We start from the raw sequence: 21,258 nt of genomic DNA, 5'->3' as shown, positions 1-21,258 counted from the left end.
CCAGGTTCCAGTGCAAACCCAAATGTCTACACTGTTATCTTTAGCTTTGCAGCCCAAGTCAATTGACCTGGGCTCTGAGACTCAGTAGACAGGGGCAAGCTGGGGCTTGCAGTGATTGAGTTAATCAAGGTTCAACCCTAAATCCCAACTAGCTCTGGTAGTGAAAACCCCTGCTTGCTTTTGTCTACACATAGGGGTCAGCATCAGGAAAATGGTCAGCTGCTCCACTTGCTGGCCACTAACTACTGAATCAGGCCTACTCCCAAATGTAGACAAGGATAAGGAGGGAAGGGGAGAGAGAGAGAGAGCTGCTCCTGCAACTGGACTGAAGTTCACTGAAAAGGAAGGAAGGAGAAAACTCTGGAGGAAAACTATGCAGTCAAGAAATGAGAACTGAAGAATGAGCAGTTGCTATGGGGTCCATTCCAGAACCCTACAGGCAACGGACAAAGAAACAGGGAAAATTTTAGTGGATGCTTTTAAAATAGCATTTCTGGAAGCCGACTGGACAACGAGATAAAGGGAGAACAGGAAGATGACACATTGATGCAGGTGTCTGCTGGTAGGGAAGATGCAGGAGGGACTGATAGTAATAACTTCCCATTTCTATAGCACCTTTCACATCCTGAAAGTGTGAAGTGCTTTATTACACACCAGGACCCTCGGACACATGGCTGGAACTCCCACTGCTTTCAAGAGGAAAACATTCCACCCACCACTGAAATCTCTGGAGTGGGATGCAGCTGGGTGACTGACCAGGGGAACACCTGGCTACTTTGTATTTGCGAAGTGTCAGCAGGGATTCCCGCACAGGGTGATCACACCACCAAGCCAGGTAATCAATGTTTCTAACATTAGCACTTGGACAGAGTTATGGACAAGCCAGGCCACCCCCCAATCCTGGGGATCCTGGAGGTGCCTTTACGATCTGCCTGCTAAACATCAGGAGGCAGGTTGAAATGTGCACAACAAGGCTACCCCGGGGCAGAGCGCGGGCTCCCCTCCCACTCCTCTGATGGCTGAGCAATGCTGCAGGGGCAAAGGAGCAGCAGGACCATACAGCTCAGCACACGGTGGGGGAAGCAGCATCTCACCCCTAAGATCTGTTTGATTCTCGTCAGCCCTTCGTTTCCTCCCGTGACATTTGTTCACTCGCTTGTTGACAATTCAGACATTAATCTCCCCCAGTCTGGTGTTCTGGACAAGTTCATTTTTATCACAGTTCCGTTAGTCCCAGGTTGAGCCGGCTGGAGCCTCGCAGGTCCCCTGCACAGGCTCTTGGCAGTGACATTGCAGGTCCCCTGCACAGGCTCTTGGCAGTGGCCTCACAGCCTCTGCTGGCACCAGCAGCCTCCGTTATCCCCCCCGCCCTCCCTCAGGCAGGCCTGAGCTCCTTACCACATCAGGATACAGAACAGTGCATGAATTCCGGCCTCACTTATTTCAGAGCTCTGGTCAACCGCAAGCACCGTGTGTTTCACAAACGCATCACTACAGTGTGGGGAGGGCTGGGGTCTGGGCACTGGCACTTAACGGATGCTAAGAGGCAGTAACTACCAGAGTGGATTCAAACAAACATGTCCCCCGCCTTGTCAAACTGGGCCAGCACAGGGACTATGCTGACACAATCCTAGCCAGGCCTTTCCAGGCCAGCAGCACCTGGGGCCGAACTGCCAGAAAGTGTGTGGTGTACTGAATTTCCCCAGTTCTCAGGTTGGGTTGCAGCACTTTGGATCTCAGTTTGATGATGGGCTATATGTAACCTGGTAAAAGTCAGTCCAAATCTGTGCTCATCTAACTACAGGTGTTATTTTGCACCAGTTTAATGAGACTGGTGCAGCTTTGTTTGTGGACATTCTTCTAGTGGTTTAAACCTGGCTTATAGCAGTTTGGTGGTTCAGTAAATGTGCTGGTGCAAACTAAACCAATATAATTAGTTTTAAACGGATATGAGAGAGTCCATGAACAAAAGCTGCACAAGTTTCACTACACTGATTGAAGTTAAACCAGTCCAACTTGTGCATGTAGATAAGCCCTCGGCTGCAGCCTGCCAGTTAGGGGGCACGTGCTATTAGCTGTGTACTGCTTTCTAACAGGTGGCTTTGTAAACAGGGAAGTGAATTTATCCAGCTTGTGAAATGGTTCCCCCTCTGGTGCCCTGACTGACTGCGTGTTCATATCCTCACCATACCTGGTACAGTAGCCATAGAATTGTTGGCTCTTTCACTGTGTTTGGTATAGTTTCTCCACACTGGGTACTGTAGCCCTGTTACAACTGGCTGTATCACCATGCTGGAACAACCTACCCTTTGTATTTAGGGGCACTGCTTCATCTACAGGCCAGATAAATGGCATTTGGGTGGCATTTTGTGTGGGATGAGAGTGCCATCCAGTGGCTGGTTACCCATATGTATCCCACTGAATCCTTTTGGAGATCTGGTGATCACTTGCCATCCAGAATATGATAAGCCAGATGATTCCTGCACAGTGACTGCAATGCTGTAGGGCCAGCAGCAGATTCATAAGATGCGACGTGCGAGAGGAAATGTCTGCAGAGAAAACACCACAGCACAGTAAGGTAGAACACACTGCCACGTGGCCCGGGCATGGTCCCAGAGGGGGTCTGCTGCCCTATGCATCCTTGCCATGAGAGAGCGCTGAAGTAACGCATGCAGTACCACTGTCCCATGGATGGCCAAAGCTGCTGGAAATTGTCTCTGAGCACCAGGCACAGCCAGGGCAACACTGAAGAGCTGAGTGTTTCATGAGCATAGCAGCACTGGCTCCTTGGTCTGTCCTAGTACAGCAGAGGGAGGGAGGAGGGGGGGGAACCAAGCTGCTGAATTTGAATCATGGAAGGACACTACTGTGAAATCATGGCAGAGGGTCTTGGGTGCCTCTCATCTAGCTGCTCACACCCTACGGTTGTTCCTGCATATCCCCCGTGCGCCCACCAGGCAGGGATTTCCATTCTGTTACAGCACAGTTATGCTCTGTAAGGCACTTCTGTGAAAAGGGGAGTGTGAACTCCCTGCCACTCTCTTCCACTGGGCCAGCCCCCTCATCCCAGCAGAGGCAATGAGGTAGTGGTGGTGGGGTGGATAAATAAGTGCAGTATCTGCTCATATGATCTTACCAGACCTAATGGGCTCAGTTTACTGGCCAAAAGACAGTTTTTCTGTTGATGCTGCAAACAACCCTCCAACCTCCCTCAGGATCCACAACTCCTGCTGAGTCCTTTCTGCCTCCGCCACCAGGGCTGCTAAGAAAGATTCTGCAGCTGGAACCCAGCAGGCCATTTGCTCAGGGAAGCTGAATGGGCCCCAGCTCACTTTCCTTTAGCTCCAGCTGGTCCAGCAGGGCTAACGGGCATAGGAGCTTGTTTGCAGCAAGCAGTAAAGTCAGCCGATTATTACATGTCTTATGGCAGTGCCCAGAGACCCCAGTGAGGATCAGGGCTCCATTGCCCGGGGCACGGCTCACACACATAGTAAGAGGTTCTCCTGGTTATGGTCCAAATAGACAAGGGGTGGGAGGAAGGGAATATTATATCTACTTTAACCATGGGGATCAGAGGCACCTATGGAATATGAGACTGGCCCAAGGACACGCAGGAAACCTATGGCAGAGCCAGGAATTGAACCCAGCTCTCCGCCTTAACCACAAGCCCATCCTTCCTCCCTTCCTCAGTGCAACGCACAAGGCCAACGCCACGTGTTGAGTAAGAAAAGGACATGTTTACATAATTGCTCTTCCTTTAGCAGCAGACACGGCTACGGGCTGCACCCAGGCTCTGACATGGAGTTGCCCGGACAGACCAGCTTATAAAACGATGCACAGACTTGGACTTCCCTTGTGGCCGTGGCAGCGATTGATGGGCTGCAGGCTGCGTTGCCAAGCAATAATACCTGCTGAGAGGGATCCAGAGGTCCCAGTGTGCGCAGCAGTATCAGGAGGTGGAGGAGACAGCAGAGGTCGCTGAGAGATAGTTCTGCTCCTGGGACACGTTCTGTCTGTCGTCTGGGCAGCTTCTTCTCTTTGAGGTACTGTTATCTCTCTGTGATTGGGGGAGTGAGGTCTTCATCAACCTAATCCTGCCAAGTATCGTCCTTCCCTGGAACCTGGAAAAACAACAATAAAAGCCCTTAATCACCTAATCCCCCTGGTTTGGGAGGAGTGGCCCCTGCTTTGATATCATCCCTGTCTCAGCTCATCCATGGGGGAAGGGAGGGAGCCGTCATCCTCACTGTCAGGTCCTGACAACCTCAGCGAGCATCTGGAGTGGTCTGTCACCACCCTCCCTGTGCATACAAAGGACTCCTCCAGATCCACGGTGATGCACAGCCTTCTGGACCCCGCCACCGCACACCAGCAGACTCCCTTTCCACCCTGCTCCCTAGACGAGTCCACCAGTGCCTGGGCTAGTGTCTGGCTTCCACCTCTGCAGCAGCAACAAACTGAGTATGAGAGGAAAGGCCCACACGAAGGCCGGAGCCCAGCAGAAAGAGATACCCGAATGTCAGAGTCCAGATCCTGCTGTGCCACCCAATTACTGGGAACTCCTTAGATCCAGACTCTGATGGGTTTATAGCTGAGCTCCACTGATTACGTCTGGATGGCACAGGAATCTGTGGGCACTGAATAAACCTCCAAAGTGCCAGCTCAGCCCACCGGGGCTGGGTGTAAAACCTGGGCTGATTTTCTGGGTTGTAGTTCCAGCATTCAGGTCAGGAACATGGAGGGGACATCCCCAGGACATTACAGAGCTTTACTTCCAGGGCTAGATTAACCTTTTGTGGGCCCCCACGGGGACAATGGAGCAGGAAGGTCAGTCCCCAGAGCGAGGGGCCGGCCAGGGGCATAGTATGGCAGGGGTGGCCCCACTCCGCCCAGCCCAGTGCGAGAGCACTGTTTACAAACCAGCAGTTGTCAGACGCACTGTGGCATGCCCAGCCCTGTGCTGCCAGCATGCCCCTTCCTGTCGGGGGCTGGCCCATGCCACGCCACACATCCCTCCCCGCCCAACACCCCCCCCGACTCCTATGGCCAGAGCCCCCCCAGACCTCCCACAAATGCATAGCGCCCTGCATACCACCACCCCTGCCCACAGCCCCACGACAACTGCCCAGCACCCTCCACAAAACCCCCACTCCCTATTGCCCCAACACACACATCTTCCCCATCCCCTCACAGCCCAGCACACACCAGGCCTCCCAGAGACCCACTCCCTGCCTCCTGGCCGCACTCATCAGCACTGCTGGGAGATGACTGTGTCTGCCGGGCTGAGCTGGCAGAGTAGCCAGGGCTGGTCCTGGAGCCGGGAATCGCTCTGGCCCCTCGGGAGTGGCACGATCACCAAGCGGGCTCCCTCAGGACCCACTTTACTGGAGTGGCCCAGCCAAGCCCCCCACACTGTCTCCCCACCCTCAACTGGCTGAGACTGGCCAGGCTTCTGTACCAGTCCCAAGCGGCTCGGCTCCGGGGAGACAGGCAAAGCCCCACAGGTGTTGGGAAGCAGAGACTGCCCGGAGCCAGAGGTGCACTGGGGTCTAGCCGGGGGGGGGGGGGGGGGGAGGAGAGAGGAGCAGGGGGGTGGGGCAAGGGGGAGGGGAGGAGAGGAGCCCTTGGCTGGCTGGCGGGCAGGCCGAGAGGAGCAAGTGGTAGCCAGGGGGAGCCAGCGGGGTCTCAGGGCACACTGCAAGCAGAGCAGGCCTGGGCCCCTTCTGAGCATGGGCCCAGCTCCATGGAGTCACTGGCACTATTGTAACCCCGGCACTGTGTACTTCCCTGCAGTTTGGAGATGGAGCATGTCACTCCCTAGGCAGCGCTGCCAGGTTCTGGGTGCACTTCTGCGGTGGGGGATTCACTGAGTCCCAAATGCAATCCCCTACATGGGAAGAGATTTCCTACCAGCCACCTGCTGTGATAAGTGCATGCCTGAGGTCTGATTGCCATTATTTTAGCACTAAGCACTATAGAAAAGCACCCGGCCACAGAATTTGGCATGTCTTCTCTCTCTCAGAGGAATTCACCCTGCATTGCAGTCCCTTTGTACAGGCTGCGCCAACATAGAGGGTCCAGAAGCAACCCCAAGCCAGGCAATACCCTGTATCCAGCATTTGCCTTCCCTGTACAGAAGCCAGGGATGGGAAGAGCATGACCCTGCACCCTGGCTATTCGGTGGCTGCAAGAGGAACCAAGAGCCCAACTGACCCAGCAATCCCGGAATCAGGGAGGCACAAGCATCTCTCTTCCATCCCTGTGCCGGCCCTACTGCCCACACAGGGGTGAATGAACCCCTGTCTCTCCCAACCGTCTCTGGTTTGCTCTCACTGTCTGCATCTCTTTCCAGTGCAATCAGACGCCCGCCTGCATATAGTCTCTAATCTGGGTCTCCCTTTCCGCTCTCAAATAGGAGATTTATATCTTGAGTGGAAAGACCTCAGTGCTTCCTCTATTGTCCTCACGAGTGAAGGCAGCACCCAGCCCAGCAGCCTAATGTACAGCCCCGCCTGCAGGCAGAAATCACGCCAGCTGGACTCGAGCCCAGCCATGAGGCAGCAGAGCAGCGGCGGCTGGAGCACCATGCGAACCTGGTGCCTTGCTTGAACCCCTCTTTCAGAGCTGTCAGAGAGCCTCCCTCCTCCAGCACCTCTTCAGAGTTGGGAGGCCAGGGGACGATGCTCCCAACATGAAAGCAGCACTTGTGCCATCTGGGACCCTTGTGGGGCTGCACCATGCACACCCACAGCAGGTACAGCATGCGGGGCGGGGCAGACTTACTCCATGGCAGCATGCCTCAGCCCTTCCCTGGGGTGAGAGGGGAGTTCAGTCTCCATGGCTCATGCAGCCCTTGGCGCCTCTGCTCAGGCTCCCACTGAGGGGCCATTAATGCTGGCTGGGGTGATACCTGATTCGCCACAAAGAGCTGGTGAATGGCTGAGGCCTGTCAGCTTGTGTCATCAGTGCTGGGCTTGATCTGAAAGTCTTGGCAGCCACAGGGATAGGCACTCTCACAAGGGGAGGAGAGCTAGGGCACCTGCACAAGTAGCCTGGGGACTGGGGACCTGCAGGGCATCCTCAGTGGGTAGAGGCCCTTGGCTCTGGATTCACTTCCCCCACTGGTCTGACACAACCCAAGTTCCATGAATTTCAGACCATGGTGTAAGGCTCACATACTTCTGTTTGAGGGTGGGCAAACTGCTGCTGTGACCATCTACTCCCCTTATACTTATCGAGTCCCCACAACCATATTCTGTGACTGCCTCACACCTTGAATGTATTTATCCTCACATCACCCATCATTCCAATGTATAGGTGGAGACCTGAACCACAGAGCGACTAAATGATGCCCAAGATCACCCAGGAAATCCACAGTGGACCTGGGAATCCATCCCAAGTCTCCCAAGTCCTGGGGGCATGCCTTAGCTACTGGACCAGACTTCCTCTCCCACAGGGGGAGGTGGGGAGATCTTTTGCTGACCTGTGCCAGGCTGTTATTTAGCGATGGGATGTTTCTTTGAATTGTTGCTGTTATGCCCAGAGATGATGATGCCACCAAATGGCCATCAGTTGGGAATGACTTTTGGTCACTGTCAGCTGGGCCTGCTTTTGCCTGCAGCATCAGATCCCTGGGTTGGAGGTGACAATTACCTTATTCCATTAGCAATCCAATGGGCAAAACAGCCAATCCACCACATAAGAAGCAGACACAGCTCATTGTTAAAGAGGTGCTAGTGGCTCCCAAGAGCAACACAGACCCATAGGAATCTGAAGCTTGGCAACTTGGATCCAAATGTTTGGACTCTTCTCCCGATCTATTTGGGCTGAAAATCTGCCAAGATTGGGCTTTGTAGTGAGATTTTCAGCTCTTCCCAGTGCTGTCCGGGCCCATATAACTAGAGTGTCTCTTCTTCAGCACCAAGACTGGAAATACTTTCCACACTGCTGGCAGCCACTTGACTCCATGTGAAACATTGCGTGAAGGGATGTCCTTGCATGTAAGTGGAAGGGAGACATTGTCCTGGCGTGACATCTGCTTGTGTACCTCAGTGCCATCACAGCAGGAGGATGCTGCCCCCCAAGAGGGCACCATACAGGACGACACCTGTTCCCCATTAATTTTTCTTCCCTTCTCTTTTCTGCTGCTTCATCCAAGCCAAAGCCTCGGTGGATCCAAGAGCAGGCCACCCTGGAGCAGAGAGGGGAGCGGAACTCAGGGTCCAGAAGAGAGAAGCAGGTGGATCAGAGAGATCGGAGTTTGACTCCACCTGGCACCTCCAGTGCAGAGAGCATCACACAGCAGCAAATGCCCCCAGGTCTTAACATGCAGGTGTGACAGATGCAGAGAGGGAGTGAGGACTGGGGGCTTCAATAATGCTACCCTGAGCTAGGGGAAGGAGTTACTGACCCTTCAGCTCCAGGTAGACTACTGCTCTCCCCCTTCCCCCACCCCAAAAGAAAAAGCCTGCTGGATAGTCTGTAGGCTGTAACACAAACAGGAAACTCGACCAGAACCCAGCCCTTCCCAGCGGGGAGAGGAAAGAGACAAGCTTTGTTTCAAAAAGGTCCTCAGTGAGGACACGCTGGCAGCCTGCACAGGGACATAGGGGGTCCGGTTATGGGCACGGAGCATCACTGAGCTCCCAGGCCTTGATCTACCCTATTGCAAACACCTGGATGGCTGCACAAAGGTGATAAAATCCCTTTGTTTTCCTGGCCCCTCTGCGAAGTCCCATATTACACCCCATCCCACCTCGCAGGGTCCTGGAGCCCAGGCTTGAGCCTGAACCCGAGCATCTGCACCACAATTAAACAGCCCCTTAGCCTGAGCCCCGCAAGCTCGAGTTAGCTGGCATGGGCCAGCGGCGGGTTTTTAATGCTGTATAGACATACCCTCTGTGTAGGTTTCAGAGTAACAGCCGTGTTAGTCTGTATTCACAAAAAGAAAAGGAGTACTTGTGGCACCTTAGAGACTAACCAATTTATTTGAGCATGAGCTTTCGTGAGCTACATCCGATGAAGTGAGCTGTAGCTCACAAAAGCTCATGCTCAAATAAATTGGTTAGTCTCTAAGGTGCCACAAGTACTCCTTTCCTCTGTGTAGGGTGACCCGGTGTCCAGTTTTCGACAGGAACACCCGGTTGACAAGGGACCCTGGTGGCTCCAGTCAGCACCACCAACTGGGCCGTTAAAGGTCTGGTTGGCAGTGCTGTGGAGCTAAGGCAGGTTGGTCCCTACCTGTCCTGGCTGGCACTGCTCTGTGCCCCGGAAGCGGCCAGCATGTCTGGCTCCTAGGCGGGGCCACTGGGAGCTCCGGTTCCTGGCCAATGGGAGCTGGGGGGGCAATGCCTGCAGGCGAGAGCGGCACGTGGAGCCTCCTGCCCCTCCCCCCCACCTAGGACCCGGACCTGCTGGCTGCTTCCGGGGCCTGTGCAGTGCGGTGCCAGTACAGGCAGGCAGCCTGCCTTAGCCCCCACCCCCACCCCGCTGACTGGGAGCTGCCTGAGGTAAGCCCACACCCCAACCCTGAGCCCCAACCCCTGCCCCAGCCCTGAGCCCGCCCCTAAACCCGGAGCCCGCTCCTGCACCCCACCCCCTTCCCCAGCCCAGAGCCCCCTCCTGCACCCTAAACCCCTCATCCCTGGCCCCACCCCAGAGCCCTCACCCCCTCCTGCACCCCAACCCCCTGCCTCAACCCACAGCCCCCTCCCTCGCTCTGAATCCCTCAGCCCCATCCCCCAGCCTGGAGCCCCCTCCTGCACCCCAAACCCTTCATCTCTGGCCCCACTCCAGAGCCAGCACCCCCAGCCCAGAGCCCTCATTCCCTTCCACACCCCCAACCCCCTCCCTCAACCCACCGCCCCCTCCTGCACTCCTCATCCCCAGCCCCACCCCAGAGCCCGCACCCTCAGGTGGAGCCCTCCCCACTCCCCCAAACTCCCTGCCCCAGCCCGGAGCTGCCTCCCACACTCTGAACCCCTCGTTTCTGGCCCCACTCTGGAGCCTGCACCCCCAGTTAAAGCACTCACCCTGTTCCGCACCCCAACCCCCTGCCCCAGCCCAGTGAAAGTGAGTGAGGGTAGGGGAGAACAAGCCACTGAGGAAGGGGGAATGCAGTGAGTGGGGGCGGGGCCTTGGGAACTGTTACTGAGAGTAACAGATTTTTTAGATAAAGGAAACGCAGTGGATCTAATTTATTTAGATTTTAGTAAGGCGTTTGATACTGTGCCACATGGGGAATTATTAGTTAAATTGGATAAGATGGGCATCAATAGGAAAATTGAAAGGTGGATAGGGAATTGGTTAAAGGGGAGACTACAACGGGTCCTACTGAAAGGTGAACTGTCAAGTTGGAGGGAGGTTACCAGTGGAGTTCCTCAAGGATCAGTTTTGGGACCAATCTTATTTAATCTTTTTATTACTGACCTGGGCACAAAAAGTGGGAGTGTGCTAATAAAGTTTGCAGATGATACAAAGCTGGGAGGTATTGCTAATTTAGAGAAGGACAGGGATACCCTACAGGAGGATCTGGATGACCTTGTAAACTGGAGTAATAGGAATAGGATGAAATTTAATAGTGAGAAGTGTAAGGTCATGCATTTAGGGATTAATAACAAGAATTTTAGTTATAAGCTAGGGACGCATCAACTAGAAGTAACGGAGGAGGAAAAGGACCTTGGAGTATTGGTTGATCATAGGTTGACTATGAGCTGCCAATGTGATATGGCTGTGAAAAAAGCTAATGTCGTCTTGGGATGCATCAGGAGAGGTATTTCCAGTAGGGATAAGGAGGTTTTAGTACCGTTATATAAGGCACTGGTGAGACCTCACCTGGAATACTGTGTGCAGTTCTGGTCTCCCATGTTTAAGAAGGATGAATTCAAACTGGAACAGGTACAGAGAAGGGCTACTAGGATGATCCGAGGAATGGAAAACTTGTCTTATGAAAGGAGACTCAGGGAGCTTGGCTTGTTTAGCCTAACTAAAAGAAGGTTGAGGGGAGATATGATTGCTCTCTATAAATATATCAGAGGGATAAATACCAGAGAGGGAGAGGAATTATTTAAACTCAATACCAATGTGGACACAAGAACAAATGGATATAAACTGGCCACTAGGAAATTTAGATTAGAAATTAGACGAAGGTTTCTAACCATCAGAGGAGTGAAGTTTTGGAATAGCCTTCCGAGGGAAGTAGTGGGGGCAAAAGATCTATCTTGCTTTAAGATTAAACTCGATAAGTTTATGGAGGAGATGGTATGATGGGATAACATGGTTTTGGTAATTAAATATTCATGGTAAATAGGCCCAATGGCCTGTGATGGGTTTTTAGATGGGGTAAGATCCAAGTTACCCGGGAAAGAATTTTCTGTAGTATCTGGCTGATGAATCTTGCCCATATGCTCAGGGTTTAGCTGATCGCCATATTTGGGGTCGGGAAGGAATTTTCCTCCAGGGCAGATTGGAAGGCCCTGGAGGTTTTTAGCCTTCCTCTGTAGCATGGGGCACGGGTCACTTGCTGGAGGATTCTCTGCTCCTTGAGGTCTTCAAACTACAATTTGAGGACTTCAATAGCACAGATATAGGTGTGAGGTCTTTTTTAGGAGTGGTGGGTGAAATTCTGTGGCCTGCATTGTGCAGGAGGTCAGACTAGATGATCATAATGGTCCCTTCTGACCTAAATATCTATGAATCTATGAATCTATGAAAGGGGCAGGGCCTTGGGGAAGGGGCGGGGCAAGGGTGTTCGGTTTTGTGAGACTAGAAAGTTGGTAACCCTACCTCTGTGGCATAGTGGCCAGCACTCCCCCTGGGTTTCTGGGCCTGGGAGGGCTATGCAGAGAGAAAGCCAGCTCCCTGGGGAAGGAGCTTGATAGGCTAGCAGAAATGAAAGTGCTGTGGGGGCAGTGGAGTGGGGAAAGAAAGTCAGATTAAGGCAATCTGAGGCCATGTGCACACTACAACACAGAGCCCTTGTGGGTCCACTGCCACTTTGTGGTCCTGTCTGTCCTGTGGCTCCATTCCCCTCTCGAAATGGAGATTGCCTGCCCCCCTCCCCACACACACACAGAGGCCCTTGTCTCTCCCCGCAAGTAGCATCAGGGGGAACAATACTTACCCCAGCAGAGGGAGTGTATCCATGTGGGTGGGCCAGGCTCACTGCCCTTCTCTCCTCCTGCCACACCCAGTGTCCCCCCATTATACTGGGAGTTGCAAGGCCCCCAGAGCAGTAGGTCTCAGAGTAACATTCTGTCGATATGAACAGGGTAGTTCACCCCTCTCAGTTATTGTTTAAGGCTCTCTGCAGACACAGGCAGAGGTATGCCCCAGCACTGGTTACACTTCATTCACATTTCCACACATTTCTTTGCAACTATGAGGGCTACAAACTTTAACAAAAACAAGCAAACAACCCCCTGAGATTCTGCTGTAATCCCTTGACTCCAGGAGCTGGGGCCCTAGACAAAGGCCTATGGGGCCTATGCTTAATCATCCTCTTCCTTCTCAAGCTAATGAAGGCTGGCAATGTTGCAGAAACAGCATGCACAGCCACAGGGAAGTACTTCTTTGTTGCTCCACAGACAATCCTCTGGTCAATTAAGGAGCAGCATAACGGTCTGGAAAAAGACTGCCATCCAATCAAGTGGTTGTGATATGGGACTTTTGGGGGTAGGAAGATAGGGAAAAGGAGGGATCCTTAGGACTGACTGAGGTGAGAGAGATACCCTCCCCTCAAAAAAATATAGCAGATTGCTGTCTCTCTCTCACTGGGCCTGAGTAACCAAGCACCAGTGGTCACAGTATAGCCACTGCTGTAGATTCAGGAACATGTGGAGAGCAGTGAGAGACATGTTGCCAACTCTCACAATTGTATTGCTAGTCTCATGATATTTGGTGTGTCTCTTAAAGCTCCAGTTCCTGGAGTCATGTGAATACATGAAAATCTCAGCTTTCATGTAAAAAAAAATCACAAGTTTCTAGCCCTCATTGCTGCTGAGAAAAGCCTGAAAATGTGACCTCCTGAAGGTTAAAAAAACAAGACAAATATAAAGACGTCAATATTATTTTGAAAAAAAATCTCATGATTTTTAAGGCAATCTCATGCTACTTTGGGACCTGACTTGTGATTTTTGAACACTTGCATTGGCTTTAGGGATGCATAACCCACCCCACGTGGCAGCAAAGAGCAGGATCTCACCAGGCCTTTCTGTTTGGTGGGGCATACATTAAAGCCAACATCCAAATGCCTGTCTGCAGACACACAGCAGGGTCGCTGTAGCATTGGATCCAAGGATGAGGATTCTTTGGGAGAGATGCCAGAGCATTAGTAGTTATTAATTAATTATTTTATTATTAATTATTATTAATTATTATTAAACATTTATAGCAGTATCCAAGATGAATGTAGTAGAGGCTTTGCACACACTGAAGAAGGGGCAGTCCCTGCCCCAAGAACCTCACAGTCTAAAGACAGACAAATAGATAGAGATTAGGGGAAAGGGAACAACAATCAAGTGTTTATATACAAATGAATAGATGATGCACTGTCGGAAGTGGGTCTTCGAAGGACAGAGTTGTTCAGCTCACTAGCACATGCACCACTCTGTACCACAAGGAGGCACAATTGGCTAATTTATGACAGCTTTCAGAGTAGCAGCCGTGTTAGTCTGTATTCTCAGAAAGAAAAGGAGGACTTGTGGCACCTTAGAGACTAACCAATTTATTGAACATAAGCTTTCGTGAGCTACAGCTCACTTCCTCGGATGCATAAATCTGTTAGTCTCTAAGGCACCATAAGTACTCCTTTTCTTTTTATTACAGCTCTTATTCTTCCACATTGTTCACTAAGCTCATATGCAGACAGCGTTTGCTCTGTCTGCACAGAGGGAAGGCAGCAAATACCTGGCTGGCCATTAGCCCCACGCAGAAGGTGCACTATTATTATTTATTATTTGTATTATTCTAGTACCTCAGTCATGGACCCCACTCAATAGACCCCAATTGTGCTAGGTGCTGTACAAACACAGAATGACCAATCACTCAATAGCCATATAAAGTAACCCGTGTTAGAACCAAGAACAAGCTGGGTGTTTGCCTGGTCAGAAAAGGTTCCCGGCATATTTATATTGGCAGCGGGGCATTTTTACTTGTGTGTGTCTGTGCAGGGGTTGCCCCATTTTAAGAGGGCAATTTAAATAGTAAACTTGGTTTTGCCATGTATGTTTTATATATTTCCTATAAGGTTTATCACTTTCCCCCATGGTAAGGCAGGCTCTATCACACGTGACATCACCTCCTAGCTCAGAGGCTGCTTATTCTCTGGGGGAAAAAAAAAAAAGATAGCATGGCCAAGATGTTCCAAAATGGGCATTTAAGTTTAGGTTACCAAGTCCATCTTAAGGTGCCTACATAAGTGGCCTGATTTTTCAAAAGCACTGAAGACTGAGCAGCTCCTGTTGGCTTCCCAGACTAAACTCGCCTTGCAACTAACCACCAAAAGTCATCATTCAGGAGAAATGGTGTCACGCTGGATGAGAGGCCAAGCCATAAAATTCAGATGGGCAGCCAGCTCCGCAGATGTGAGGTTCAAGTGGGAGCCTGTTGCTAATGAGACAGTGAGGCTCATATGCTGTCTGCTTTCCCCTATGGCCTTACCAATGAAATAACACAACACTCAATGCAAGACAAGCTGAACATTGAGAACAGGAGTGGTGCTCACATGAAGGATAACCTGGGCCACAGCACAATGTTGCCTGCAAATGAGGTCCCAAAAGCAACATCGACCATGAACAAGGTGGGGGAAGACTGTAGGATCACCCAGGAGATGCTGGAAAGGCTCCCTAGGGATCCCATGTTGGGCAGATGTTCCCTAATTGTCCATATAGACGCTGCTGGTTTCCCACATCCAATGCAACCTGGAGCAGTCTTCATTCCCTTGACACGTGGCTCTTCTGGCTTTAGGTATGGATGCTCTTTAAAACATTTTGAGGGAGTCAAGCTGAGGGCTAAAAGAAAGCTACAAAATTCAATACGAAGACCCTTCTCCTTTTCTCACACACCAAGCACGAGAAACCCCACAAGACCCCCAGATCAGGCACGAATCCTGCCCGATATTTGAGAGGCACCACTAATCCCCTCAGCATGGCTGTACAGCTGGCTGGAGGAGAAAAGATAATGGCGCTCATGCATGTTCCACCTGAGTACTCCAACTCCCTAGCTTCAAAGCCCCACCAGAGCAGGACAGATGGACATGGACCGTCTGTGATGCTGGGTTTAAAACAAGAACATTGGCAGGCCAGGGAGAAGGGATGGAGAGAGAGCACCTGAGGGTTTTAGGACAGCATAGGAGCCTTGTTCAAACACAACTGTCTTGGATAAGTAGCAAAAATAGCCAGGGGTATCATAGTGAGACATGGTGGGCCTCAGACTCACGGTTACTCTATATCCTTGAGAGCCCTGGCACATGGCAGAGGTTACTAGTTCTTGGGTAGGAGGGAAGAGGCTGTTCTTTCCTGAGCCTTACATCAAGCCCCTCCTAGATCTTTGTATCAAACTGACAGCTGACTGTTCTAATGAAGATGCTGGGGTATGTGAGGGCATCTCCGCTGACCTCATCTGAGTGACTCCCAGCTACATCAGAGGTGAGCTGGGCCTGTTGTGTGTGAAATGGCAGCTCACCCTTGGGGAATGGTGGTGATGCTGCAGGTTAAGAGCAATGGCTTGGCCAATACATGTGTGTGGACAAATGCCGAACTGATGGCTACACCTGTGTGTCACGGGCTGAGGAGGGGCTGAGCAGAGAACCCCCCCCCAAACCCATGTCACCTGCAACTTGGTTCCCTCAGAGACGAGAAGCTGTGCCGTGCCTGGCCGATGGTGGGAGATACCAAAGCGACGGGGACGATCAGAGAACAAAGCAGCCTGTGCAAAACCTGCTTTCAGGCCGGCTACAATTGCAGGCTTCAATTGTGCTTCGGTGGTGGTTGTCTTTGATGCGACTCAAGTAGCCTTTCTTCCTGCCCGATGCCTCTGGCACTCGTGGCCTACAGTGTGTTTGAGGCAAAGAATGTATCCTGTCACCACGGCTGCTTCCCTTTATTTGAAGTGTCTCACTGAGCTATCTTCCCCTGACATGCTTCTTTCAGTGAGAATTATTTCCCCCTGCTTCTATCTGTCAGTGGCCCCCCCTTGCCCCCTCCCCCGGGCCTCCATGCTCCCCGTATGTCCGAGCAGGTGTGAAGACAGGCTGGCCCTTTGTGTAGAAGCTCTTTCCTCCCCCCTCTGGACTCCCTCCAGTGCTGTCACTTTTTTTCTCTCTCTGCTCCATCTTGTTTTTCAACAGAGCACAGGGCTCGCTTCTCCTGTCACCTGGGCTGAGGCAGTGCAGCCGCACGCCTGCTCTAATCTCGCCTTCCACAAAGGGCATCCCTGTCACTCATGGGAATTAGAGACATACCTGGATCTAGGGCTCGGCGGATAACACAGCCAAGCTGGCCGCAGCCAGGGGGATCCTGCTGATAGCACCAGCAGGAGCCTGGCACGCTCTGCTTTAACTTCGCACCAACTCTCCACCCTCAGAGAAAACTCTTGCTTTGCACAAACCTGCTTGTGGGGCATTAACACTGGGAGGCAGCTGCAGGAGAACAGCCGGGCTAGGTTGAAGGTTGCTCTCCCATTCTCCCAGGCCCCGCAGCAGCATGAGGGGCCAGGAGCACAAATGAGAAGGGCCGTGGGGTTTTCAGCACAAAGAACCAGGAGGACAGGCGACCGTGCCCTTCACTCCTAGAGCAGCAATTCAAATCCGGCCTGGATGGTAGTGACTCATCACCTCCCTTCTGCTGGCTGTTCAGTGGCCCTGGCAGGTGAATCTCATCACAGCAGCTCCCCTTGCAATTGTCACTAATCCTCCCCCGCTCCCGCCGCCTCATTGGCAGCCTCAGCAGTGAAACTTAGGAGTGGTTGGGCCAGCAAAGTTCAATTCTCCCTCAGCCCTGCCGGGGGTGCCCCCAAGCCAGCACTGGGTCAGCTGGGAAGTCTGCAGAATGAGGGCCATGTGGTAACCGTCCTTGTCCTTCGGGAACAGCCAGGATGCCAGTCTCCAGGGCTGTCAAACAAAATCAAAACCAGTCCTGGCGCTGCTGTTTTCCCCTTTCCCTCCCCTGCTGTCACACTCCCCTCCCTCCAGCAGCAACTGCATCACGTGAAGGCCAATGAGAACGTGTGGGACGTGAGGGTCTCCCTTGCACACCTGGTGAGAATGGCCTCAGGCCCCGGCTCTCCACTCCACAACCCAGGCAGCATGTGCTCGGGTCCATGGAACTGAGGCAGGGTAAAGCCAATGTAACAGAGTGGAGAAACAGGCTCATATGCCCTAAGATGCCCCTATATCTGTGCCTCCTCCTGAGAGCACAGGAATCATTCTGCTAGGCAGGGGACTGGTACCAGACTGGTCATAGTGCAGTGATAGGCACCTTATAAACGCCACATAGTTAGGCCAGACAGACACCAGTGGCCAGGCAATAGAGAGGACTTCACTAGAATGGGAGCGAATCAGACATTTTGGGCTGCATGCCACCACAGCACATGGCACAAACAGACTCTGTGTGAATATTACCATGGCTCAGACTCAAACGAGGGGTCTCACAGGAGCCTTCTGAGAGCAGATCCACTTGGGGAGCCTAAAGAAAGCTCTCAGCTAGGTCAAGAGCTAAGCTGGGATCATCTCTGCTGGAAAGGTTCAAGTAAAGCTTGTTGGCCATGAGTCCCAAAGTATTCAGCCATTCCTGGCAATTACAGAAACAGGTGTGGGATGGAGGACAGGAAATCCCACTGGAGAATATACCAGAGGGAATGTTCCTATGTTGGTTCAAGGGACAGTCTAAATAGGAACCTGACAAGGCCTAATGTCTATAGTTGCAAGAAAGCCAGATGAAGAGAAATCATACTTTAACATGCTCCCAGTCCTTCCAGAGGCTGATTTAACAAGGATTGTTTAGTAACCTCAAGAGCAGATTGATTAACGTCATTTTTTAAAAATGAATTCAAGGATAATAGCAATTATCTTTACAAGTGTGGGGGGTTGTTGGTTTTGTTTTGTTTTGTTCTTGGAAATTGCACATGGGATGCCACAAAATAAAACCACAAACCAGCCTGATGTCCAAACAGTGCCCAAGAGTCAGTGTAGCCAGCAAAAATATAAGCCAGGCTAAATTATACAATGAAGGGAAAAAAGGAAGAGGAAGAGCAAGAAGAAGAGAAAGAAGGAAAGAAAGAAGAGAGAACACAGAGGAAAGGGAGCACAAATACATTGTTAACACGTGATGGAACGGTCTCCTCCCTGTACAATTAAAGTGCCCATCACAACCGTCTCATCTGTAGGTGATTCTCTCCTATGAAGTTGTTCCGGTTGATATTATCATTGCTCATTACATGTATCATAGAAAAACTGGTGCTAGCGCTGTACAGACACATAGTAGGATACAGTCCCTGCCATAAAGAGTTTCAAAGACAGACACAGCATGGGAGGGGAAACAAAAAAGCAACTGGCTGTACTGCTGACTTGCAGGTCAGTAGCAGAGCCGGGAATGGAACCTACATATCCTGAACCAATGCCTTAGCCACTGACCCCTCTGCTGTCTAAAAGTTAAGAGGTATGCTCCCCTGCCAGCACAAAGAGAAAGCCAGTGTCACACTCCCTCAGGAGCAGGCATGCTATGGTGGTCTGAGAACAGGTCTAAGTTCAGGGTACTCATTGGGTTCAATCCTAGCTCTGACATTCACTTGCTATGGGACTCAGGGCAAATCACTTCTCCCTGAAGCTCAGATTCTCCATTACCTTACTCCTTATGAGGTCATTTACAGCTCTGCAAAGTGGGTGTCATGCTCTCATCAGTGCAAATGGAGAATTCTGGATTCTCCTCTACATGCTTTTTTAGTCTCTGCTAAGTGAAATGAGAACCCCCTAATCACCAAGTGGATTCACCAGGAGGAAAAGTGAATGAGCCCATTACTATTCCGACTAAGGGAGGGGAGTACTGGTGTCTGATTTCAGTCGAGGGAGGGAAGGGGCACAATGATGCATGTGTGTATAGGAGATAAAATGAGCTACGTGCAATATATTTGTGAAGAGTTTTGCTGTATTTTTCTTCCAGCCAATTTACAACTTGGGTAAAAAATCCCTTCCCAGCCCGTGTCCGGGAACATGGACAATGGCTGGAGGATTTGTACATCAGCCTCGGGAACTGCAGCTAGTACACAAGTTCCAGGAGTCAAGACGGAGACCTATAAATCCTGTGGCAGGAGTCTCTTCAGAGCATTGTAGGGGCAGCCAGCAGCTGAGACACCGCTAGTCCCTCAACCCTGATCCAAGAAGGGGATTTCTCACGGCTTTGAGACTCCAGTTCATTGTGTGTGAGGACAGCAGGTGCCGGCTAACGGTGGTGATTCGCTCTCTCCTGGCATTAAGTAATACTCCAGAGCTATTGGATTCAGTGCCCAGAAAGTGCTTCCTGCCACCAGCCAAGACAATAGACAATAAAAAGGGTCAGCCCTCCACTCTGTGGTCTTGTGACCTTGGATGCTTTATAAAGAACATTTTTTTCCCTAGCATAGTTGTATCTGTGCCTCTCAGAGAGGGAGGTTTGCTGAGCTCTCTGGGCTTTTAAATCATTATTATTACAAAGGTTTATTTTAAAACAAACAACACTGATAGAAGGGGCTGGACCAACAGCTCTGAAGGCCCCTATTTATCTAGAAGCAGGCCCAACAGCCAGGCAAGCTTCGCCACACAGACTGTCCCCCTGCCAAAGTGCCACTAGACTGACCTAGAGAGACCATCATGCTCTGCTTATGCCTGGCACTCCAAAAGTGCATTATGGGAAGTTTCTCTTCTGAACCTGCAGGGGCTGGGCTGGATGAGCGGTGCCAAAATAGAGGGACCAGTGTTCTCCTCTGATGTGGCAGCATCTATGGCCAATGTCTCCACCAAGTTGGGTCACACGTGGTGCAACAAAATGTAAGCAAAGGAAAATGTTGAGAAGTGACAGGCCCATATTTGGAGACCTGAAGCAATTGGGTCAGATTCATCCTCCGGGTAACTCAACTGACTTGGGGGAACTACCCAGGAATGACTGTGGCCCATTGACCTTGATGGTTCCATATAGGACTGTCCCAACCATATGGCAGTCTTTGTGCCACAGACAATGATTAAAGTAGGGATCCTGGGGACACTTCACTTATTGACATCCCTGTTCACTATGTAGTTGTCAACGATGTAGGTCTCCGTAAAAGGCACTGGGGCTTCTTTACGGTAAAACAAGAGCTTTCGGGCAGGGCTCATGCCTTTTCTATGCTCTGTAAAGTGACCAGCAGTGTTAGCCCCTCTATAAATAATCCTGATGCAATATTAAGCCCAATTCTGCTAATGTGGAAATCAATGGCAAAGCTCCCAGACTTAAATGGAAGCAGGATTTGGCTAATTGTGTGATATAGTATGGAACTACTGCATTTTACAGTATCGAATCATGGTACTGGATTGTATTGTACTCAATTCCCAGCATTGCACGGCATTATCTGATATTGCATTGTACTGCATTGAATTACATCGCATTGCAGGGTTGTATTGCACTTTATTGTATAGCAGTACATTGTACTCTATTGTATTGCTTTGTGCTGGACTGTAAGGGTCTGTACCACACTCCACTACTGGCCAGCCTGTCACTAATAGCTGCCTTAACATTGGACTATTGTAACTGCCTCACAGGGGAACTGTGCAGATGAATTAGTTAATCTGGGTAACAGATTTCTGTCAGCAAACAATTGACATCCCAGTTGCTAACTAAACTTCATTTTCTGCTGCCCCATTGCAACTCCACAGAAGTCAATGGGTTAAATTCAGCCCTGATGTAGGCAGGCTCAGTTCCAATTGACTTCAGTGGAGCTTGCATCTTTCTCCAACAGGGTTGAATTTGGTCCAGTGTTGGTGTAATGTGGCCTTTCCCTGGAATGTTTCCCCCCCAGGTAGCACCACTTAACCCTATAAAAACGAGATGCATTATGTTGCAATTTGTTTTTGTTGATTCCCAGTTATTCTCTTTGCTTTTCAAGGCTCCAGCCTGCAGATCCCTTTCTTCCTTTCTCTCTTTGCAGAGTCTGTTTTGCAGGCATCGGCCTTTCCTCTCCTGTGTCCCTCAGATCATTAACTAGCTGCACTCTCTCGCTCTTTTTTTTTTTTTTCTTTTGAATGTATCAGGCTAC

Source organism: Lepidochelys kempii, chromosome 7 (genome assembly GCF_965140265.1).
Source record: "Lepidochelys kempii isolate rLepKem1 chromosome 7, rLepKem1.hap2, whole genome shotgun sequence".
Taxonomy (NCBI): Eukaryota; Metazoa; Chordata; order Testudines; family Cheloniidae; genus Lepidochelys; species Lepidochelys kempii.
This window is presented reverse-complemented; position numbering follows the sequence as displayed.